Source organism: Ambystoma mexicanum, chromosome 2p (assembly GCF_040938575.1).
Source record: "Ambystoma mexicanum isolate Mex_15411 chromosome 2p, UKY_AmexF1_1, whole genome shotgun sequence".
Classification (NCBI taxonomy): domain Eukaryota; kingdom Metazoa; phylum Chordata; class Amphibia; order Caudata; family Ambystomatidae; genus Ambystoma; species Ambystoma mexicanum.
In genome coordinates, this window is record NC_090923.1 from 588088258 (window position 1) to 588102553 (window position 14296).

The following is a 14296-nucleotide window of genomic DNA, read 5'->3' on the forward strand; positions in this document are numbered from 1 at the left end:
TCTGACCCTGAGGGAGTTAGAGGTAGAGGAGCGAAGAGCTCGAGAGGGGAGGTGTTTTCAGAGGGATAACTGAAGGTATTTTGGACCCAGGCCCCAGAAAGCCTTGTGGACAATGCAGGGGTTTTGAATACCCTTGCAGACAGTGTATGTCCTTTAGTCAAAATATACATTTCGAATTTCACCTGATTGATGGCAAGTGTACTCGATCAGAGATCACTGTGCAAAACATACTGATTGTAATGTTGCCCTCAAACATTTTGCAATGTACTCTGCATTAGGGAGGAAGTGTAACGTTAGGACTGAAATCACAAAAGTTTGAAACACTGCACGTTTGTATGAATGTCACAAATAGTATCCTATGTAGGATTTACTTTCTTTCATTCAAGGGAACTATCAGTACGCATACCTCATACTCTGGACCAGCTCCAAAGGATGATGCAACTGTAGTTGAAGTACCAGCATCCCCCTGTAGCACAGTTTTAGTATGGATGAAAACAGTGAAATGGAACAGAGACAATGGGATGCAGACAATGCTACATATAAAGAGTAATCCATAAATGACAAGTGTAAAACAACCGACAAGATACAAACGATTTCATGTTATTTTAAATTCCAAGCATAATACATTCTCGTAATTGAAAAGTGAAATAAACCTGATGGGCGCTTGAAGTGGTTGACTCCGGAAAAGAAATGAATGCAGAATCTTGCTCCTTCATTTTCAGTGCATTGTCACAAAGTGGTAAAAGGGAAAATTAGATTTGCATTAGATATGTGGGAAGATCCAACCGTAAAGAATATGAAGTTCTGCAAGTCTGTAGGGCTCACCATTAGTATATTGGATGTGTCAGTGGTTTCGTCACTTGCGAGGGTCTGTGCTTCCGTCAGTATGCTCTTCTAAAATTGACAGGTCAAGCAACCAAATATGAAAACATTATGCTTCTTGTGAAGGGCACTATGGCATTGGTTTCTATGGTCATAATTACTTCATTTGGTGTCCAGTCATTCATTCGAAAACAAAAGGATCGAATGCAATAGATTTGAGTCAAAAGGACCGGAAAAAAGACTGAATGCCCTTTTTTAAAAAACAAAAAAATAAAACATTTGGTTTTCTTTTCTCGGTCCTTTTGACTCGATTGTATTGTATTTTGATCCTTTAACCCATAACCCTCCATTTGAGGCTCCATAAACCAGGGACAGATGTGTAGTAAAATGTGGTATAGTAATACAATCTGGCAAATATGCAAACTTTTACATTTACACCAAAAAAACAATTCGTTCATGGAGTTACCTGTTCAGTACCCCACCGCCTACACCCAATTCATCACCCGGGATTCACCTGAGGCAGCATGTGCATCAATAGAGTTGGAATTGCATTTGGAAGCAATTTACGAAACATTCTGGGTCAACCTTTTTTTGTGCTCATCGATTGGTGGTACATATCCTGGCTAAAGTGCAGGCTGCAGAATCGATTGGCCCTCAAGTCTTCAAAGACAGCCTGGGCTCTACTTTCAATCTCATCCACCGCAAAACAACTATGTCGAACTCACCTTCTTAATAAATTAATATCCTTCGGGAAATATATGCAGGATTGTGCCCCGACTTTTGACATGGCTCCTAGAACTGCAAAACAAAACCATACAAGCAGGCATTCTCGAATAAAAAAAAAGTATAAATAATTACAAAAAGAATTGTACGAAATGCATTAGATTGATGGAATTATATCAGTATTCTATTCCACGTTTGTTTTGTTCAAAGAAGCAAAACCTATGTAGCCTAGTCGTATGCTACATACATACAGAATTGACATACATACAGAATTGATTGATATGGCGCTAATTGGAACGTGTTATTCGTCCGTTGAATGTACTTTCATGCATCAAAAGGAAACATGCTTATAGTCATGGTCCGAGAAAGATGCGATTCTATTACAATTGACAATGATAAAATGTACTATATATCGAGATCAGAACACTTGAAACATTAGACAATGGTAAAGTCAACGAGACGAATGAACATTACACTACTGAGTACAGTCGAAATAGATAGAAATTTTGAGATCAGAAAGAGATGAATATAGTGAAGTTAAAAGGTGACCTGTCCTTATCTTAACTAACACAATTAGATTTAGCAAGCAGGGGAGTTAGTAGCAGGAGAACAGGAAGCACGGTAAAGAGTTGACTTCCAGTGCTCACAGATGTTCCGCTGATAAATATCAAGGGCTTTATAAAGGATTAGAAAAGTGGGTGTGTATGTGAATGTGTGATATGTTTCCGACGCGGTCTGCTTCAGGGGAGCCTGGAGACACTGGGGTTGGCACCTTGGCCATTTATAATGGAGGGTGGGATGGATTGTTGCAGAGGTGGTTAGCGTAAAAGGGCACCAACCATTGTTGCATGTCACTCAGACAAGTGAGTGTGTCCCTTATTCACTGAAAAATATAAACAACTATTCGTAAAAGATCATTTGTATTTTATTTTGTTGCTGATGGCACAAATGTACTACACATTGTAAACTTCGGGTTGCAGCACAGTGTGGGAAAATCCCCTGTACTGGCGCGAATGGCTCCAACTGCACAGGCGGGCATTAGTCAAACACAGTATCCAAGCATCCCATGAAGCCACCAAGTAAAGGAACGATAGGCCACCAGCCTGTACCACCTGTGGAAGAGAAACATACATACTGTATTTAAATGAACCTGATAAGTGTATACACCTTAGTTGAAAATGCATCCTGTATCCTATGGCATAGTTGCCCGTACATGTTACTACAAGAATCAATCAACTTGGGCTTTAAAGTGTAGACACATTACAAAAGTGAACACCCACGCAATCCATAACGTTTGGGGGACAGAGAAATATGGTTTCTTAGTTGAAATTGAAAGACACATAAGATGACCACTATAATTTCCCCAAAGCGTGTGAGATGTTTTGAATTGCCAGACTACATTCATTTGGCAGTGATAGATGAACGTTATTTCTTGTTTGTCTCCTATATTGTCATATTAGTGGCCTCAGTGGTCAAAGTGATTAATAAACAAAGGGCGCCTGGTTGATGCCTTGCTCTACCCAGGAAGAAACAATTATATAAAACAAATTGAGCAAGGACATGTCAACCCCACAAGCAAATCGACACTAAATCCTGACAGTCGGTGTACACAATTAAGTAAAATATTCCGACAGCTACTTTAATTCAGATTCAAACAAACATAAATAGCCAGGATTAACTACAACTAATCAAAGTCAGCATGGGATACTCAAAAGTACAAGAAACATATAGACGTAGTATACAAATAGTTTGGTTTTCTCTATTTTTATACTACATATACATGTTTCTTGTAATTTTGAGTATCCCATGCTGACTTCGACTTCGATGAGTTGTAGTTAATCCTGGCTACTTATGTATGTTTGAATCTGAATTAAAGTAGTTGTCAGATTTGTTCACTTCATTGTGTACGCTGACTGTCAGGATTTAGTGTTGATTTGCTTGCAGGGTTTACATGTCCTTGCTCAATTGCGTTTTATATAATCTCAGTGGTCAAAGTGACATCGAATCTAGGGTACACTTACTTGTTACTTGGATTGCGAGGGCGAACCGTTGCAAAGTTCGTGCATACGCACTATCATAATCCTCAACCCAGACCTTGAGGCAGGCTGCCCTGAAGTCGTGCAGCTCGGTAACGCACATCGGAGGAGTCTCGTCTTCCGATATGTAGGCCAACCATGCATAGTTTTCTCTGCAGCAGCAGTACTCCTCCGTTGGCATGACCTCACACCGATTGCAGGTACAACTGGTGGAAACTTCTTCCATGAGACTAGGCCCTGGCTCAGGATCCAGTGATTCATCTTCCCAACTGTCGTCCGATGCGCCATCGTTGCCGCATCTTTCGCTATCAGCTAATTCTGCCTCGGAATACTCCAGCTCATAATGGTAGGGCTGTATTGTTGCCATTATATGACAAAATTAAAAATCAATAGTAATGCAAGTACAAGTATCTGTTTGTGCGGGCTACGAGCAACGAAGACAGCTGAACAGAGCAGAAACAAGCCGCAGGCTATACAAAAAAAAAAAAAACTTAAGCGATTGAAAAAGCAATTCTGATGTTGTCTGATGAGAAGCGGTCCATTTATACTTATTGAGGAAAGAGGCATCCTGCCATTTCCATGGAGACACGTCATTAGCTGGGGCACAAAGAACGTTAACACGAGACGTGCATTTGCGTTGTGAAATGGGCCGTACGCGTCTAGTGATGTCAGCTTCAGGGGCGGGTGATTATGATTTAGTGCCGCAAGGGCAGTCGAACTAAGGGCGATGCAGCAACAGGTAAGATTAGCACAAGATGGCTGCGCCCCGCTCGTTGATTTCGCTTGTGCAAAAGTGAGGAAAACTAAGGTAAGGTGCATTTTACGATCGCTCACAGTTTGCATAAAACCACATGCCTGAATGCTCGGGACAATATTTGTGAGCGCACTATTCCTTTAATTAATGAGCACCTGGTCTTAAAGTGCTGTTTATTCCTTTACTTAATATAAGAGAAATGTGGCTTGCACTAGGGAATTATTATCTTCTGTTCTCCTCTGTGTTAGTCCAAACCTCCCTTTTCTAAAGTAACCTTGGCAGGAGTTGTGCAACTACTGTTTGTTCAAGTATAATTGCTTCGCTGGTATTGCACTTGTCTAGCAATAATCTCACTGATATTTCTGATTAAACAGATCGTCATTTATATTTTTTAATTGCATGACATAGGCCTTCAATTCTGCCCGTTTGGTCTGTTGGGATCTGTACTTTCGGCTATTTATGCAAGTCTATTCTTCCTCCAGCTGCGAGGCTTCTTCAATGTTTCCCATTCACTCGAACGTGGCTGCGCCGTCCTTTTTATCCAAAATGGCCACTTGTTACTGTTGCGTCTCGGAGTTGCAAGCATTTTATCTATTCTTCTGCATCTTGCGTTTAAGCGTTTACATGGATTACATGTTTTCTAGTGTCTACTGAATGCAGGTAACATTCATGTCTAAATTAAGTTTGACCTAGTGTCTGCATCTTCATGGCGAGTGCATGTCTGCTTTGTGTCTAATGAGCCTGTGTGTCAGTTTTGGCAATGACGTCACTTGTTTTCGTCATCTTCGGTTACAGCATATGTCTGCTAAAGCTTGCAGGTTCATCTCTTCGATCGCTCTGGGGTAAGGTCGGTACGGTTGTCTTAGTGAGTACCGTCTCTCGTACTTGCGGTATGGCGGAGAAGAGGGGACAGATGCCATAAATGATGTGCTTCTTTCATTCCTATAGTATTGGTGAGGGGCCGACACTATGAATGACACATTCATCTGCCTCTCGACAGTTGGAGCTATACCTAAGGGATTATTTGGGCTGGGTTTAGTGTGTGGAAGGTCAAGAGATTGAGACCATTGGTTGGCATGTGAAGATTTACATGTGGGGCAGTTGATGGAGGGTGGGGATATGACTTGGAGGGGATGTCCATCTGTGAGGACAGGCAGTGGAGAGAAGTATGAAACAGCCATAGAATGTCCAAGCTGTCTGCTGACAATCTGGGTAATCAAACACAAGGCAATGTGGCTAATCTAACTGAACTCTTTATTGAGAATACCGCACATCATCAATAATGCTAAATCCATGCTTTCTTTATCAAATCCACTGCCATTTGACTATTATGACAAATCATGTAGCCGATCATTGGTATTGCTAACCCCTCCGATGTTCATTATTGCTACTACCTCCCAAGGTCAATAACTTGCCTGCTGGTCCGGATTTGCAATTTTAATTAAGGACTCTTAGTCCCAATTCGGTCTCATGGTCATGCTTGCTAATCCAATCTGACATCAATATGACACTTATCCGGGCCTTATTTGACATACAAATGTGCTTAAAAGGCAGAGTTATGTCCTCATTTTAAAATCTTGCTATCAAAATCCTCTACTAATGCATTAAATATGGCTTGCTTACTGTCCCCCATAATGTAACCTAGTGGGAAATATTTCATAGTGATCCATAGTTTGTGGCCAAGTTCTTGTTTGACGTACGATTTTGCAGGGCAGTCATCTGTACTGCAAAGAACCGCCCACAACATCCGACATTCACCATCTTTCACAGCATTTCCCATTGGTAGATCTACTGAAGTTTTTACCCAAGTGATTTCCCCCAGGGTTTATTTTCACCTGCCAATTTGGGTTAGAGAAAACTGGACAAAGCAGTCACTTAACACCCCCACCCTTCCCACAGGTTGCAAGATTCCTAAATTAGGGCAATATCTGCTCCTAAAAGACTCATTTTCTGTGGTCATTCAAGTCATTGGGCATTTAGGAACACAACCCTATGAGAGAGAATGATGGAATAAGAACGGGGTGGATTCACTTAGGATTTGTTGAAAGGCATAGCACCCGATTTAGCTGGGCCACTACCTGTTCTCGTGGTGGCACTAGTGATTCTGTAAATGTTTTGAAAATAATGTGATGGATGGGAATGCCCCTTTAATCCATGGATCACTTTGTAACATGAACTATACAGTACCTTATCAACATTTGTACAAAATCGTCTGACATGCATTGCTCCCTTTGCCCAATACAGGACACTTCATCTGGGCGAATAACCTTCAAAGCAACCAACAGTTTTGACAAGAACCTACCGAAGTCAGTGCTCAGCTATTTATTTCATGTTTTCTTGCTTGTATTTAAACTACAATAACAAACTTAAAAAAACATTATATAAAATAAGGGGCCCATTACAGGGAAATGACAACTGGGAACAACCATGGGAGGTAGGCTCAACCCACTCGACCACTTTAATCATTTTTTTTCCTCCATAATGCAACCCCATCCCCCATGTTGTGACGCATCAGTGTCATATGTGGGCCTAGGAATGGGTATCCTTGCAAGGACAGATATAGGAGAGACATCTTGTGCTGAAGCCATTTGTTCTTAAGTAGTGTCGCAGAAAATGAAAATGGTGTCCTCTATTGATGTACTACACCGACATGTGCATGCAGGAGCTCAGCCACCTGCATCTGCCAGGTTTATCTGTGCCTACTGCCTACAAATGCATTCTCCTAGGTTGTTGTGTGCATTTCCCAATTGAAATGTATTCCAGGTACGCTGCAAGATGTAGCCCACTTCTACATTACCAGCTTCTGACAAAGTTCCAGTTTGACACAAGCAAGCAGATTTTAGATCACCACCTCGCCAGGTGAGACGACTTCAGCAGGTAGGATTAGCTACATTAGGTGGACAGGCAGAGTGTGAGCCATGTGAGAACTGTAGTTTTAGTAGGACACTTATCAGACAATGCCTTTTGCGTGTTGCAATGTTTTGAGAACCTTAGCTTGTAGATTGTATTATGAGAATCATGTAATTCATGATGAAACCGCCTGAAACATTGTATACTGTTGCACACAAACAATGCCTGGTCTATCCCTCCCCATTCCAAAGATGTGTGCATTACTGTATAAAAACCCTGTAAGAACGGTTGCTGCTTCATATACACTTAAATCGTTGCTTTTGTGTCCCGTGTCCCGTCTTGTGGATCATCTGTATGCATCTTCGCCAACTGCCATTAAAGACGCTTACCAATCTATCTGAAGAGTGGATCACTGGAATCCGGTGGTAGATTTGCCACCTGGTGTTGGATTTGGGCTGCCATAGAGCAAAAACCCAAAGGCTACCACAGACGCAACTACCAGTGCTCTTAGAGAACCCAACTTCGGAAAAGGGGACCACTGGCAGCTGCTTCGCAGAGTCAGGAAAAGTATGCTGTGCATATGCATAATAAGAGCCAACTAAATGTGGGTTGTTGAGCACAGTTAATTCCATTGCTATCCATGTTTTTTTGTCCTGTTGTGTCTCCGTGAAATGGGAAAGTCGGATACTAGAAATAATCTGGTAATTCTGGAAACAAAGAGGGAATGTAGCCTGCCTATTTTCCGTCAGGCTGTTCTGGGTAAAGATAATCAGGATGTGGCTGGCCACCGCAGTAATAAAGTAACAAATCGGAAAAAGTAACCGACACCTAAGCATTGCAGCCATACACAATGCTGAATTAGAATAAATGAAATTGAATTAGAATTAATGAAATAATGATGGTCAAGGTAGGATGGTACAGAATAAGGTCTCGATGTGTAATAATGTTCAGTAATTCCCCAAGATCCGAGAAGATCCTGTCAAGGTTCAGGAGGTACTGCAGGTCATCATTGTCTGCTATAGGCCCACTTGCGCTGATGTTAGCCAGTTGCCACAAGATTCTGATACCTTTACCCTGCTTAAGAAACAATAAATGGCAAAATGATGAACCCCATAAAGATGGTCTTAAAGTGTTCACGGATAGATTAGTACAGTCAGTTATCGAAATCTGCCCCAGGAAAACAGATTGGTCTAAAATCACTGCATGCAAACAAGCCAAGGGTGAAAATCCTGCTGACTATCACGAACGGCTGAAGCAATGTTTTCAGCAATATTCAGGCATCATAGATGCTATTGTTGTCGCCCCACAAGCTTATCACAGTTTGTTATAAGTCTGCAACCAAAGGTGCCTGAAGGAATGAAGTATATCTTGTTGTGAAGTTAAGAACTTGACTAAGATTCTGTTGGCTGCGCAGCACTTTTACTAGAAAGCAGAAACAGTGTACTAAAGTGAAGCTTACGGCATTACAAATATAGCAGCTAGAGCCCTCTGAAGAGAGGAGACTTCAGATGGCCATTGGGGGAAGAGGGTAGAAGCCCTTCCCCGCAGACAATTCATGAGAGCAATGGTGCAAGACATGAATACGCATAATGTCATTATTGCAAAGAATTTAGTCGCTGGAAAACAGAATTCTCAAACATACCACAGCATGGCGGAAGAGGTGGTCAGCCCACAGCCCCCATCAGTCCTACCTCCCACCCCCCCCTCCACCACCATCCTCATTCAATAACTGTTCGGACAGCCATGGGATCCATGAAATTGTTGTGCTCGGTTTATTCCACAGCACCCTATATAGGTTGTGCAGTCAGAGGTCAAAAGGTTTCTTGCATGGTTGATAATGGAGCAAAATCATCTTGATTTCCTATTGGGGAGGGGTACACAGATACCCCATCCTGTGTCTCATCCTCGGTTTGTCACCTTGGAACCTATAGCTGAAGAACATGACTTTCTGCTCAGCCCCTGTACACCCATACATTTTTTAATTTGTTGGGCTTGGTTCTGCTTTGCAAGATGAGTTGTTACATCTAAATCCCCCCCCCACACCCATCCAAAAATTGTATTTACCTTGACATCACAGACCATAGAGAACTAGAGGTCTAGGTTGCATAACACGGGCAAGCCAATTTGACTCAGGGAAACTGGACCACCTATCCCACGAAGCAACACGGATTGTAGGTCCGAGTCCCTTCCAAATTATGGCCCACAAATGCCAACCCTGTCAAGATGACCCTGCACCCAGCCAAACCCCTGCCCTGTGTGCCGCAGATTTCCATTTCCAACCGAAAACAGATATTCGTCCTGTTATTCAATCATTGTTTGATCAAGGTATTGTGCCCACTAGAAGTCCATGCAACATGTTGATTATGCCAACGAGGTAAAGCGGTCAACCGTTTCATCCAGGACCTGCGTGTGGTTAATGGTGATGTAGTGCTTACTTTCCCAGCTCTTCCTAATCCCAGCTACCATCTAGTCATGTATTCCTGCCTCTTACCACTCACTTTACTGTTGTAGATTTGTGTTCCGTCTGCTTTTTTTACAATACCCATGCACAGCGACAGCAAGGACCGATTTGCCATTTACTTATAAAACCTTACAGTACACTTTCACTACGCTCCCAACGGAATACATAGAGAGCCCCACCCTGTTCTTACATCTTAGAGATCTTGACTTGCTGGACTTCAAAGGAGGATCTTTCCTGTTGCAGTATGTGAGCAATCTCTTGCTGGTCACACCCTCTTTGGAAACATGTGAACAAGACATGCTTGCGCTACTGGCAGCTCCTTCTCATAAAGATCATAAAGCTTTGACGTAAGTTGCAGTTGTGTTTGCCCCACGTGCGATACTTAGGCCACGATATTTCTGCATGTCAGACATTTGTCCCAGCGATTACGAAGGTTCCCCATGTCCCAGACTAGAAAGCAATTGAGGGGATTTCTCAGAATGGTCAGTTACTGCCGACAGTGTATACCAGGGATAAGCCATCATAGTTAAGCCGCTCCAAGCATTCATGCATGCTTTAACCTCTGAACCCCTGGATTTGCTCATGGGTGACTGACTCAGCTACATGGTGATAAGCACTGGCCCGTGCCCTACTACATTAGGCTCTGGACTCAGTAGCTGCCGATTTGTCAGTCTGTCTGTGCGCTATTGCGGCAGCTGCCCTGCTAGTAGAGAAAGCCGATGTGTTAATCCAGGGACATACCGTTACTGTGGACGTGCCCCACTCCGTGCTTGCTCTCCTGCTAAAAGGGGAAGACGCATGTCTCGAATTCCTGATGGACCAAGTATGAGAAGCTCCTCGTTTCTGCTGCCAATGTTACCCTTACTCGATGCTCTGTTCTGAGCCCTGCATCTTTTTTGCCAACTACCACATTATTGCTTATTGGTGGTTAAGGCCCAACTGTTCCAGTGTGGCGATTTGAAAGATGTTCCAATGCACAACCCAGAGTTGATTCCCTTTGCTGATGTGTCATGTCTATGTAATCTAGTGGAGGGAGGGCCGATATCTGGGTATTCCAAATGCACCCCTCACGCTTTACTTCAAACATATCAACTACTAAATGATATATCTGCCCAGGTAGCCAAACTTGTGTCCCTCACTGGAGCGTGCAGCCTGGTGAAAGATAAGTCGGCTACAATGCATTCAGACTTGCGCTACGTTCATGGAGTGGTTCTTGACTTCTGTGTCCTCTGGCAACAGAAGGGTTATTTTACCTCATCAGGTACCCCTACTTTAAATGGTAAATATGCATCTGCTTTATTACATGCCTTGCAACTTCCTTATGTCCTTGCCATAGTAAAAGTTGTGGTCACGACCCCTGGCGATCCTTCACTGCCGTAGGCAACTTTAGTTGAGAAAACTGCACGTTTGGCTGCCTTAAACGGGCCCCTGGCTCCTATTGAGTTTTATGGATTGTATTTCTGTCCAACAGTCACCAATTGCCTTCCTTCCAAGTCTGGCTGGCTGTGCCCCAAGACCAAGCACACGAACATGAAAAGATGTTCTGGTCATGAAATCATTTTAAGGTAAGTGCTGACTCGCTTTGGTGCCCAAAGCACTCCTACTACTGTACCTGGTCCAACAGGCACACTCAGGTAAAGGTGCTATAACTTACCAAGTGAACTTGGGTTATGTCCCCACCTTTGCATTAGGGAGTATTTTTCATTTCTGTGCCAATTTCCTTTAACGTTCGAGACCCCCAGCTCTTTTGCTGGACTCAGGACTTTTTAATTTTAACTCCTGAGTGAGTGGGACTTTTTTCTCTCACTCTTTCATGAGTTTCTTCTGACTAGGATGGGTGTTTCTTACTGTTTTATGAAGTAAACTCCATAGGCATCTGCTTTTTGCATTGTGACACACAGTGCCACTGAGAAGTCCCTTGGACTTCTCTTAACGTTTAACTCATTTTCTTGGGTGAACGGCGGTTACCATGAATAGTAAGATGACCACTGTCTCACTTAACTTTTCCTTAGTGGGTCCAGCACACACCAAACTATGTGGAGTGCTGGGGATTATATAGTTGTTCCTTTAACCCACTCCTCAAGTAACATTTTGTTACACTAACTCACTTGAATGGCTGGTGGAAGTGGTTTCTATTTACTACATTGTGCCATGTATCTGCAGGCTGAATCCTCGGCTGCAGTACAGCACCCAAGGGTGACCATTTTCCCAAAATGGACCCGGCCTTTTCACCATTTCTTGCCAGTTCGTTTATTCTGGGCTCTGTTTGAACCAGGTTCGACTCGTGTGTTTTGCCTTTGGCAGGCTTCAGCCTTGAAGCACACCCAGGCTTCAGTGTGTCTGGAAAGGCAGTAAGTGAGGGAGGGTCCCGAAACTTCCCTGTCATTTGTCTCTAGGTGTGCCTCAGTGAAACCAGTTCTGGTTGGCCGGCTGGCTGTCCTGAAGGACAGCCACTCTGCTAGGTGATTGACAGCCTAGGGCTGTGAATGAATGGGAACTTGCTAAAAAGGCAAGGTTTATGGGACTAGAGGCAGTCGACCACTGGAGGACAACATCCAACGAAGAAGATGTAAAGAGACGCGACGCCAGCAGCACCCTCCTGGACCGCGAAGTGCCCGGTGAAACACTGCAGCTGTGCTGACCCTGTTTTTGTTTCGACTGGGAAGACCTGTACGGGACGACTTCCTCCCTTTGACTGGTGGGACCAGCTAGTCTGAATATAAACTATTTTGGCGCAACCCCCCCAGACTTGCTGTGACTTTCCAAGGCTGCAGAATCCCAATACCCGGGGACACCTGACCATCTGCAAGTGCATGGTCTTCCGAAGCGCAAAACCGGACAAAACGTTGTGGGCATCCAGAGGACCATAGAGAAGCAGGAAATCTTCATCCAGAGTCCCCTCACCAGAGCAGAACCGAAGGATCAAGGAACTTCTAACTGGAGCTGTTCTTTCTTCTTTGGCACTGAGAAAAAGGCACAAAAAAAAAACAAAGAGCCGCTGAATCAAGGAGAATACATTGCTGCAGAGTGCCTCTTGGGTGCTGCCGCAGGAGCCCACCATATGTCCTCCCTTTCGTCACCACGACCAACGACCAGGAACAAAGGTCTGCTGCACTGCAACCAGAAGGCATCCAGCTGGAACAAATGCATCAGTTGATGGGTAGTGTGGGTCTTGGTGTACATCAACCATTTGCCATTTGGGTGCTTCCTATGTTGGGGAGTGCCATTTGACCCTATTCTGAGTTGACCTCAACTCACTTGCACTGGCCTTTCAGCGTGTGCTTCTTCAAGGTGACTGCTCTTGAGTTTCTGTGATTTTCTATTTGAACTACTGACTATTTAAGGACATTTTCTAAGATGAGAGCATCAGCACTTTAAACTGGCCCATTGACTATTGGCGTTGGTAGTGCTTGTTCCCTTACAGGGTTCAATTGTTGAACACCATTATTGATGGGATAAAAGACTGCCTGCATACCTTTGGGAGAATCTTATTGTTTTTGTAGAATACCAGCTTCGGCAGCACATATGCTAAAAATTGGAACAATAAAGAGAAGATTAGCATGGCCCCTGTGCAAGGATGACGCGCAAATTCGTGAAATTAACAGAAGCCCAATTGTAACACCAATACAGAATGTTTTATACTCCAAGATGAACTCACTAGTGTCGCAAACGAAGGCACTAGATAGAAAATTTGGCCAATTCTCTTTCCTACCGGCACAGAATTTTTATAAAACTAAGGTAATTGCAACTATCACGCATAGAATGGAAGCAATTCTTCACATGCCAGAGGAGATTTGGTACAAGTTAGAGGGTCTCTTTTGGAGGTAAATTCTGAAGCTACCGACTTGTACGCCAATTGCAGCTATCAGAAGAGAACTGAGTTTATCATCCTTAAAAGCGGCCATCGACAGAAACAGCTTGATGTTCTTCGGAAAGATCCGGAGAAGCCTCCGTCCGAAGCAGTTGTAAATCAAAGAAATGGACAGTGGCAGAAACAAGATGCTGACAACCTGGTCCAACATAAACCTGACTCTGTTATCTGACAATGGAAGCACAAAAGAGGAGATAGACTTCAACCCAGAGAAAGTAAAAGATAAACTCAAAACCTGGGATTGGACACTATCGCTAGTAACAGCGGCCAGCTATAAAACAACAGCTCATTTGCCTCCAAACACACAAAACTTGTCCAACCAATGAAATACCCGACTAAATTCCTAGATAGAATTCAGCGTGCCATCTATCTCAAGGCTCAGCGAAATGTCCTAAAAACAAACTAGATACTAGCCATTCGGGGTCAATCTGTATCCAGCGCATGTCGTTTTTGCAAAAAAAAGGCTAAAAAAGAAACAATACGCCATCTCCTGCTGCGATGCCCTGGAACAGCAAACTCATAGGCCGTATATTTAAAACACATTTGGAGGAAGCATACATATGGGAAGAAAAATACTGGTGGCAAAGAATGATCAACGGACATAACATCTCACTAGTCATAGCAACAGCCAAGATCTTGCAGAGTGTTGGCCTTGAGCAAGAAAACGGACATAAGCGGAAAGAAATACCAATTTAGACTAATCAGTTAGCAATGAAGTCAAAGGAATACTACGTAAACAAACTTGGAATTAGGACCTGGGAGAGAAACGTCTCATTTTT

General features: G+C 43.2%; 1 protein-coding gene and 1 non-coding gene across 4 annotated transcripts in view; one reads left to right on the forward strand and one right to left on the reverse strand.

Moving 5' to 3' along the window:
• The window catches only part of LOC138566579 (zinc finger protein 345-like), a 187046-nt gene that overhangs the window by 128234 nt on the left and 44516 nt on the right, over positions 1-14296 (reverse strand). The gene's annotated exons all lie outside the window — the stretch shown is intronic.
• On the forward strand, positions 13155-13263 carry LOC138568567 (U6 spliceosomal RNA). Its single transcript, XR_011302897.1, has one exon. It is a non-coding gene; the product is annotated as a U6 spliceosomal RNA (small nuclear RNA).